Source organism: Hydractinia symbiolongicarpus, chromosome 9 (assembly GCF_029227915.1).
Source record: "Hydractinia symbiolongicarpus strain clone_291-10 chromosome 9, HSymV2.1, whole genome shotgun sequence".
Taxonomy (NCBI): domain Eukaryota; kingdom Metazoa; phylum Cnidaria; class Hydrozoa; order Anthoathecata; family Hydractiniidae; genus Hydractinia; species Hydractinia symbiolongicarpus.
The window spans coordinates 19,636,428-19,647,455 of NC_079883.1; positions in this window are offsets into that span (position 1 = coordinate 19,636,428).

The window sequence follows — 11,028 nt, forward strand, 5'->3', positions numbered from 1 at the left end:
TATCACTGGGGATCATATAGACGCCATCTCAATCATCAACCCCTCAAACGTTGTCAGGTACAAACGTTGAGCATTAATCGCACTGCCTTAATTCCCAATTATCCCAGACCTTGCATTTGCTTGACTCTCGAGGATTAAATAGGCGTAAAATCTAACGCTTTGCGATAATCGTTCGATACCAATGCGAGTAAGGCCCTGACTTTTTTCAATAATCCAGCGACTCCACGAGTCCTCATCGAAATAACTTGGACCTGAACCAGGATAGTCCTTGCGATAAAGTTGCAAACTATGATGAAGATGCTTTCATTCCTCCGATTTTGTTCAGCACCAGACGCACCAAATTTATTAACTAATTGCTGGAGTTTTTGCTAATTGAATGGGTTGTTTAAAACGTCGAAATCTTGCCGAACCCGATAGTGAAATTTCGAGTTGGGATAAAATTTTACGGATTTCAAATAGGTATGAAATCGATATACGGCACGAACCATTGGCAACTCAGCGTTTAGATGTTGCATGGAAGTACCGCATGTGGACGTTGCACAATAAGCAGGAAAATTAAGTTGGGTTGACCAGAGGTTAAAGGGCTGACTGCTCCATTCCTTCACTAGCGAACTCGTACCTGAATGAAATTCATAGTCGACAAATATATTTAGAAATTTTACAGTGAAAGAGAAACCTTTATTATGAATATAGATGTTCTGCGCCGTAAGGTCTTTCCCCTTAAGGCGTTCCAAATATCTCCCATGATTCGGTGCATATTTTGCGTTTGGATTATATGAGCAAATCATCGTTCTTTATTTTAAGAAACATGAAGCAATTGTATATCACTGATATCAACAACTCTACAATTTTTAACGATTACCTTGGTCAGGACACGAGGATCGCTTTGAAATCGATCAGTATTCGAGGCGGCTGTTTTAATCTTGGTAATGATAAAGCCTTTAATATATGGAAGGAGATATCGGGATCTAATCCAGATACCCGGATCTGGATTGTAAAAAGTTTGTACAAAATTGAGGATCTGGCAGCCATTATCAACAAACAGACTGATGGAAAAGTAAAGATATATATCTTGAATAATGGATATTGCGGGGTTCGTGTGAGTTATGGGTTCAAGGCTAATATTGATGCAGAACTTCGAGGACTCATTGGTTTATCTGATCCGCCCGGTGGAAAGTACTATACAGCGGGGGATTGTGATGTATACTACATGACCGATGTTTACCAGAGGCTAAGGTTAGTCTGCCCTCAATTAGATGAGGATGATTGCTTGCTTGATGGTAAAAAATCAAAAATTCTTGCTTTGCTGCCCACCAAAAAAAATTAGATAAGTGGGGAGATATGCTCACCTGGAATTTTGACACTCCGACCTATCTTCCGTTGAAAGACTCGACGGACAGGCTCGAGTTCCTGCTGACTGATCAATATCATCCTGAGAAAAATGTGGCTTTCACAGGACTCACGATGCAAATATTTATAAAATAAAAGAAGATGGATACTATGAAATTATATCCAACCTATTCGCCAAGTGCGCCTGAGGACGATGAAAGTCAAGTGTATAGATTAAAAAAGATTGAAGAGATCGAATAGTATCTAAGAATGGAAATCAAAGAGCGGGACGGACTCGCGAAAGGTTCAAGATGCATGGGACTTGGATTATTAGAATCGGGCAGGCTGGCCTGAGGAATGCTTCAAAAAAGTGAAGCGTCAAATCACAGAAACATGAGAGTATCCGATTACTAGCCGAATCAAAATTGAATTCTGTCGTTGATTTTTTATCAAAGGCAATCGAAAATGGTGTTATCAGTGACTATGAATTTAGCTAAATCATGCGAGAAAAACAGCGATATATGGTGTTGAAAGAGCAAATACGCCAACAAGTTAAGCGTATCGTCAATAATGTCAATGAGAGAGAGCGCGCCCAGTTAATTGCAAAAGGTCGACAGGAAGGTAAAAAAACTTCAATCTGTACAGCATGCCAGCGGTACTTAGTTTCCCCGCCCGCGTATTCGATATTGAGTATAAGTTTTATAGGAAATACTTTCCTATAAAAACTGCATGGTATATAAGCAATATCGCAACCGAATACAGCAGTATCAGCATCGATCAGTAGATCCCCATCATGTATTATACGTCGCGATTTTTTAGCGAGTTCTTGCAAATATTCTTCAAGTTTTTTTTCATATGCAATTTTAACGCAAGGTTTGCCATAAGTTGTGGAAGAACGAGGAACATGCAGTTTTTAGCTTCTTTTTGAAGTGTGTTCATTTATTTCATATAGTTGTTATTAACTATATAAAACCATACATACTACAACACACTAAAACTCTCGTCTTCATCATCATCATTAGATTCACTAAGATAATTAGCACCATACCTTTCAACCTCCTCATATTTACACTCTTCCAAATAAGTCTGTATGTATTAGTTGCACCCTTGCTTATAAGTACTTCCTATTTTAATGATTGCCGTACACTCACAAGATTCCTCGGGTATCTTTTCTTTATGAAAATTAGTTCTAGTTTTATCTTCAAATTCTTTCAATTTGGGGTTGATATAACGATCTTTCTTTACACCTAGGTTGGTGAAGTAAGCCCTACTTTCCAACTCCACTTTTTTTAAGATCTCGTCGTATTTACTCAACCACTCAGGATAGTCACCAAAATCAAACGAAATGGTGAACGCTGAATTCTTACTATATTGAGAGACACACTGAGAGCAGATTTTTTTAGGGGTTTTTATTAGTAACGAGGATATGTTGCCGTCTCACAAAGCGTTCATCTTTGCCTTAGTTTGCTGGTATGGAATCACTCACCACTAGGTTTTCAATTTTCAACATCTTCGATATTGTAATGTGTGACATTATCGTAAAATTCTTTTGATTTAATAATTTTGTCTCCAAATCTCAACATGCTATTTTATTAATTAGTCAAGCACTTACAAAAACCACCGTTATATAACGTATATTCCTGATAACAACGCCAACATAACATTTTCCCTTTCACCACAAGTTTTCTACCACATATGCACTTATCATACTCATCAAGTATACATTCACAATCATCGCACTGTTCTTTCATCGTTTTGTTTTATGTTTTCACAAGGAACCATAAAATCCTGCTCTATTCTAAATCACGAACCCGATCCTCCAAATCTTTAATTGATCTATCATTCTCCTTCTCCCTATCAGATTTCTGCACTAGAGCCATAGCCATAAGTGGTAGACAGATATCAACGCCAGATAAAATACCATGACTACTGCATTTTCGAACATTTCGAATGTTGATTGTTGTTGCCTCATTTATTATATATGTTTTTTTTACACAATTTTATCAATATTTTTTTTCAATGCACTATCCACAAATTGAGTTTCTGCAACGGCTCTTGTGCACATGTTCAGGTCCAGGAGATGACTTGAAACATTTGCGACCATGGAGGGATCCCCCCCAACGGCCTGGCTACACAATACCGTTGTCGATCCGGTACATTCAGGAGCGCCCAGGGGTTGGCCTCAATCGCCTTATTACACAGTTCCTGTGTTTTTAGATGATCCAGAACATACTCGAGCCGAAAGGGGCACATTTCCTGGGTCTTGAATCGATCTGGAACATGCTTGAGTCACCAGGGGTCCCTTTCAACTGCTTTATTACACATTTCCTGCGCCCTGAGATGTTCTGGGACAGCCTTGAGCCACCAGGGATCTCCTTCAACTGCCTTATTATACAGCTCCTGCGTTTTAAAATGTTCCGGAACATAGCGGAGCAGCCAGGGCGCACTCATAATAACAACATTACACATCTCTTAAGTTCTGAAACAATCTGGAATATTTTGAAACCAATTCATTTTCCTTTTATTATAAGATTTTTTTGTCAATAAATTTTTTTGTATAGGGGTATTACTCCCACAATTTTTCAAGATCATTTTTTTCATCCTCACAAAAACACCAATCTATTACCCTATCAGGATGCCATGTTAATGGAAGTAGTTAATTGTTTAATTTTAACCTTCTGTACTTTCCGCTGCCGATAAGCAGCCACTAATTCAGACTCAATGCCAACACTTCTACAAATATCGTCAGTAACAAACAAGTCCAGGACATATTTGAATATATCAGAGTTCTTTTCAAAAGCTCTGATGCACATGTGCTGAGTTTTGAGATGTTTGACGCACGGGGGAGCCAATTCAACAAATACGGCGCATATCTCCTGAGTAACAAGCCGATATGGGATATACCTTATCAACCGAAAATTCTCTTCAACAACTCTGTTGCACATGGCTTGAGTAATAAACCGATATAGGACATACTTTATCAATCGAAGATTCTCTTCAACAGCTTTTTTGTACATTTTATAAGGTGCTTTCAATAAGGCGATGAGATCAGCCTTGACTAGCCTAGAGTAACAAGTCAAACCGTAGCTCTTTGCAATTTCACCCAACTCTTTTGGGTGAAATTGCAAAGAGTTTATAAATTGTTTCAGAGTTACAAGTTTAGTCTTCCATCACCACGATTGAAACCATGAACTGGGTCTTAATTTTACACCTGTTTTAATTGGTACTCATTTGACAATTACCCTCTTAATGACGTTCTATTTGGAAAAACACGTTTTTGTAAAGACGTTTCCTAAAAAAAACATTCATAAACATGGGTGTTTCTTTTCGTTGTTTCTTAAGGCTCGTTTCCATTCAAATTTTCCGCTTCAGCGGAAAAGGTTTACAAGTTTCTTGCGCGTGCGCACTTTGACAAATTTTTTTTACAGTACGCACGGGCTAACAAGGAAACGAGCCTAAAGAATGAATGCATCGTCCAGAACTGGTTCAACCACAGAAAACAAAATAAATAATTAATCTCAAATGAAGAGGGTTTTGTGTAACAAAGGCGTGGCATTAAATGGTGAATCGACAAACGCTGCTTGAATAATGTCATTTTAATACGCTTGGCCCACTTACTTTGTTAGATTTATGTACTCAATAAGCGTATTAACTTTCATCACAATGAGAAATTTTGATACGCGTCCATTGAATTTCATTACAACTCACTCATTTGAAGACCCGTTTGTATTTTGAGGGGGATTTATTATTATTTTTCCATTTCATTACAAAAAACAGGATATGTGCGTGATACGTTAAGAAGGAACGATATATTTTTAAATATATTGTGGAAAAATTCAGCTAAAAAATATGCTTTTTTTTCTTTTCATAAGAATCACAGAATCTTGCGAATTAAGAATATTTAGTATCATGTGTAACAGACAACAACTTTTTCTGGCACCAAATAAAATTTGCCAGTAAAACGACTCTTAGTGAAGTGAACATAGTAACTCTTACCAACATAACTCTTTTTTAAACTAAATTAACATGCTTTTTTTTATAAGAGTAGTGTTTTTTGTTTCCACCCCACGTGAATATTCCTAACTAACAGTTTGATAGAACTTATCGTTATATTGCCATCATGACATTTGGATGAAACTTTGTAAATAGTTTTAATATATAAAAATTGTATAAAAAATAGCTAACTAGGGACAAGGTAGCCAAACCATAATGACACGATTGAAATGCAAAGATAACTTTGACGACGAATAGCATGGGCACGGGTGGCGATGTCAGTTGCTTTATCACCGAAGAGAATTTTTTTTTAAAAAAAGGTGAGGCCTATCAGGGTTCACATTCCTGGTCCAAATCATTGTACAAAGATCCTTCTTGACCTGATCCACGAGATTTGGATTGGAATTTCGAAAAAGAAGATAATTATGCAATTGAATGAACAGCTGTACCAGAAATATAAAAAAATGTACAATGAACTAAAATTTGTTATTGCTCCAATCCGGATAACGTCTATTGTGGGCGTTAAAAGTCAAAGTACTAAATGCGATGGAAATCGTGAACGATGACTTTCATGATTATTTTGTTCTGTCAATCTATATAGTTTTTTAGGGTCAAAATTTGTAAGGATTTCGTAAATCATTTAATTTCATTTTAGAATAAAGTACGAAAAATAACAAATTAGTACGATGTTACTACTGTTTGCTACTTTTTATAATCTAATTAGTAAGTATGTTTATATCAAGTCCGTTTTAAAGTCAACACATATATTAAGAATGTTTCTAAGTTTCAAAAGTACTTGTATTTGTGAGTTCACGTTTACTTTTTTCTTTATGTTTATATTTGCTAAGGCTTTTTATACGTTTCTACCCCTTGATAGAAACGTATAAAAAGCCTTCGCCTTGTAAAGCCTTGTAACTCTGTACCATTTTTACTATATGACATAATAGTATTTTTTACTCCTTTTTCGATGATCTTCTGAAAGGTATAAATATTTTTTTAAATCTTCAAAAACCTCTACAATAAAATTACCCGTGTTATCCCATGACTGTTTTATATAATGTTAGATTTAAAAAAAAATATTTTAGGAAAGTGGAGATTTTTAGTAACCTTCAAATTTGTCGTGTTACGACAATGTCAAAATTAAACGTGACTTACAACTACACATTTTTCTTTTCACAGGACCAAAAAATATCAGCCTCACTTTTCGTCAGTCTTTTCACCAAGTTGCTTTAAGACGAGAATTTAAATATTTTGTAATTAAGTTCTATGTTTAAAGAAATAATTCAACTTTAAAATCGTAGCAGATAAAAAGTTTTCTAAATCGCCATCAATATTTTCTTATAGCTTTTAAAGGAGCATGGTCTCAATTTTAAATTAATTTTAAGCTGATATGATTTTGTTTTAATTTTTTGTAAAGGCACAAGAAAAAAAAACATAACGATAACTCACCTCAAAATGCTCACTATTCATATCACGTGTATCTTTGACGAATAAAAAGTTATAAAATATTGTAGAGCATTTGTATGAATATTTTAACATATTTTAACTACGCCTATCTAACACCTAACCTTTCATGTTTCACTGATCCAAATTGACTTAACCCGCCCTACTTTCTTCGACTCTTTTTCCGAGAATGCATAAGTTAACTTAATTTAATTTGAAGTGCTATCAGAAAAAAATTCCACGAGATCTTTGTAGCATTCTAAGAGATTTGAGTAAAATTTGTTAGTCAAGTTTATTTTTAAATATCTTTGCACCAAAAATTCCAGATATAATCAGAGTCGATTCCATTTACGCGGGGTGTGAATGTTTTTAATGTTTTCATTATAACGCAAAAATATATGAATCAAACAAGTATTGTTTTTATTCATGTTCTTGTTTTATAGATATTGGTTTCAATTTTACATGAGCCGCTTAGTAACTGCAAGCTTACATGGCATAGTGGAAATAACATCCTAAAAGCTGATCTAACCTGCTAAACTGCTATCAACGGGTCCTTTGTTCTGAATGTGTACATTAGATACATCGCCATTTCCAAACTAATTCCTTCGCAATGCATAGATTGATTCGTAGCTCATTGAGTTAACAAGCTAGTATTGCTGAATACTTGCTTGTTAACTGAACGGTTAACTAACGGTTAATTGAACCACCACCTCGTGATTACAAAGCAAATCCCGTAACCACCCGAGCCCGCAGTCACTCGACCCCATACCTACTCGACTCCATAACCATTCCGTAATCACTCGACCTCATAACACACGGTCACGTAACAAAAACCACGACTTAGAGAAATTCAGTTACAAAAGTGAATCTTGGCCAGTGCTATCTTAAGAGATGAGTCTAAGAATAAAAAGACTTATGACTATGATCTAGCGAAACAATTTCATGCAAACGTCTTAGAGGTGACTGCATTCGATACATAAGAGTTTGAAAAAAGTACAAACAAAATCTCTTACCCCACCAATTCCGTAAAAAACTGGAGATTAAAAAAACTGGAGATCAAAAATGAAAGTTTAATATTCTTTATAACGTGTTTCAATATTTCTCACAAAAGAGTTAGGGAACAGGTGTGATGAAGAACGTCTCTTCTTCTCTTTTTCGACGTTCTTCTTCGCGGTGGTTTTCTAAATATTTTGCAAAACATTTTCCTATGTGCTTCTCATAATTTTAAAAATCAAAATTGTTATATGCATAATTTTATGGGCTAGCAATAGTTAATTTTTTTAAAAAAATTTAACTATTGCTAGCCCAGCCTGCTGAAATGGAAAATTAAAAAAAATATGATTATAAGAACAACAATAATTTTCAAGAAACATTTGGCGCAATAGCCAACTTGAGCAACCAAACACGCATTGGTCTTCCCAAATAGAAAGTGAACAAGTAACAAGTAAGCAACAGTTGAATCCGTAAAATAAGAAACTGAAGGAAGTTGCGCTAAACCAAAAAGCTCGCTTTGCTTGTAAAAAAGGAGCTGTTTGTAGAGTTGTAAAAAAAGCGCATTGACCATCCTTTCGATATTACATGAAACATCGGAACAAAATTACACGAGAATTCGCCAATGACCACAAAAGTTTACAACACAGGACCATATGGGGTAGAACGGCTATTATTAAAATTCAAATAATTTTGAACAAAATTTTTTTTTTTAAATGGAATTATTTGACTTCTATGGTCTGCCGTTTAAATTTTCTACCAGCAGTATTATGTGCACATCGTACGCAGAATCAAAAGAGTGGCCTATGTTTTACTTAAAAAATGTTAGTATTCTGCCATTTATTTCAGGTTGGTGAATTAAAATAGAAGATCTACTCTAGAAGTGCAAATTGAGCGGAAATTCCTGTTTGCTTTAGTAAGCAAATTTGCTCTACACAATGCGAATTTCCAGGACTATGATTTATCAGTAAATTTACAACTAAAGTAAATCCAGCAAACCAAGTGTCTGTTAAATGTCCTTATTTGGATGTGAGAGTCATTCTACTAATATGTAAAGTCTAAGAATTGCCAATCACATTGAAGAAAGCATCTGCACATTGCTCTACTTTGCCGACATTTTTTATATTGTAATGGGAGCAAGCAAGCTGTTCTTCTTCTGGCCAAGCATACTGAGTTACAACGGGTTGTGCTTACATCGTCATCAAGTGATCAAACATAAAATTTAAATTAGTAACGTTGTTATTGTTACCACACTCAATTTGTTTTAAAATATTGCTCCAGTCATACGTGCCATAAAGGAGTACGCAGAGTACGACACAGTATATATAAATAACAACTAAGTATTAAACATAACAGCTACAAGAACGTCTGTTCACTTTCGCTGCGCCTCGGGAACACTTTTCGCACGTGACTCCGTCAGGTAACAGGATCGCACGGGTGGGATTTTAGACCCCCACACTCTTCCCAACTTTATTGTTTCGACATAACTTAAGAGTTTTTTGTTTGTTTATTTGTTCTTTTGTAACAGACAAATCGTCCCCTAGTCATCGACGCATCGACAAATCAGATCGACAAATCCCTTCTGTCGTGGCCGTCGCAATTTTCTATCAGTTGTTGTTGTTGATGATATGCGGCCATGCGTGTATCGTTGTTATTGATAATCTCCTCTTCACTGTTGTCTTCTCTTTCATGTTGCTGGCTTCTCATAGTGTACATCTTCCTCTGTTTCACCCTGCTTCTTTACTGCTTTTCTTCATTCTGTTTTCCAGTTTCTCTCCATCTTGTCTTCTCTTCTGGTCTGTTATAGTTCGTGTAGCTTCTTGTTTTATTTGGTTGGTCATTTAGCATTTTTCTGTCTCTCCTCCTCCAGTCTGGAGGAGGAGAGACAGGAAATGTCTCGCTGCTCCATTCTGTTCTCTCTCTTCTCTCTTCTCTCTTTTCTGAAGTATGCTGTTTCGTTTCTCCGGTCTTTTTTTCTTTACACGCGGCATCTCCAGTTGCCATCCTTTCTGTAATCAACTTTAACGCTTTTCCCTCTTCGCCATCTTTCACTTTTTCCTCGTCACACTGTCTTCTTTTTGCACTTGTGATATTCGCTCTCTTTCCTGTGTCCTGTCTTTTCCTTGACTCTTTGTAGCGTGAACGTTCTACACGTAGGCTTATGTCCTGGTCATCGTCTTTGCTTTATTGCTTTTCATCAAATGTTTTTTCTCCGTCTGTTTGCTTCTTACATTTCTACTATTTCCCTTAAACTGTCCTTCTAGTTGCGTCTCCTAAATTTCCACCGACTAGTCCTCTTCACTTGCTTCACTTTCACCAAATTTCTTACAAGGACAGTAATACGTCGATTGATTCCCTGGCTTTTCTGCCAAACATTAACTCAAATGGTGAATAGCCGGTAGCAAAGGGTTGCGTACAATTGTACGCAAATATGACTTTGTTCATCTCATCTTTTTAGTTAGATTAACATACACTTAACAGGGATCGTAACATCTGTAACAAAATCGATTTATTCTCTCTATTAGTCCGTTACACTGTGGGTAAAATCGCGTTGTTTGACTCCGTTTGATAGCTATTAGTTTATTTAGGTCGTGGAATAGGTAGTTCTAAAACTCTCGTCTTTGATCATGGAGAATCCGACGAGGTGTTACAAATTGTAGTAGAAAATCGTTGTACAGTTTTCGGGCAGGTAGTTGGTGATTTGCTTCTCGTGGTATAGGCCTTTGTGTATTGAAGTGGTCAGTGATGAAAAAGGATGTATTCATATCCACCACCACATCGGTTTATATGTAAAAAGTTAATGCCAACTATGTCCATTGGTGCTGTTGAGACAATCGTGCCAAGAGGTGCCACTTTCTCTGTGTTTTTTGTTTTTGTTTGTTTGCTATGCAGGAGCATTTAGACGATATATAATGGGTGATCCTGTCTTCAATTCTGGGCCAATACACTCTTTTATTGGCTAGTTCATATTCTGCACTAAGATGCCCCATCTCTTCATGGATGATGGTAATACTATTTGATTGTTATGTGCATTTTTCATAGTAAAACACTGTCATGATCAACTTTAAGCCGACTTCATTCTCTTAGTAGTCGTGCAACATTATTATTGTTGTGTTTTCTCATTGGTCTTGGCTTTTTTCCCAATTTTATACTTCTTTAATAACTGCATCCTCTGTCTGTGCATTTTCAATATCAACTCTTTAAATAAATTCTTCCGGGGGGTTAACAGTTTACCCTCCAGCCTACTTAGTACACCTGTGGCATTTACTGTGC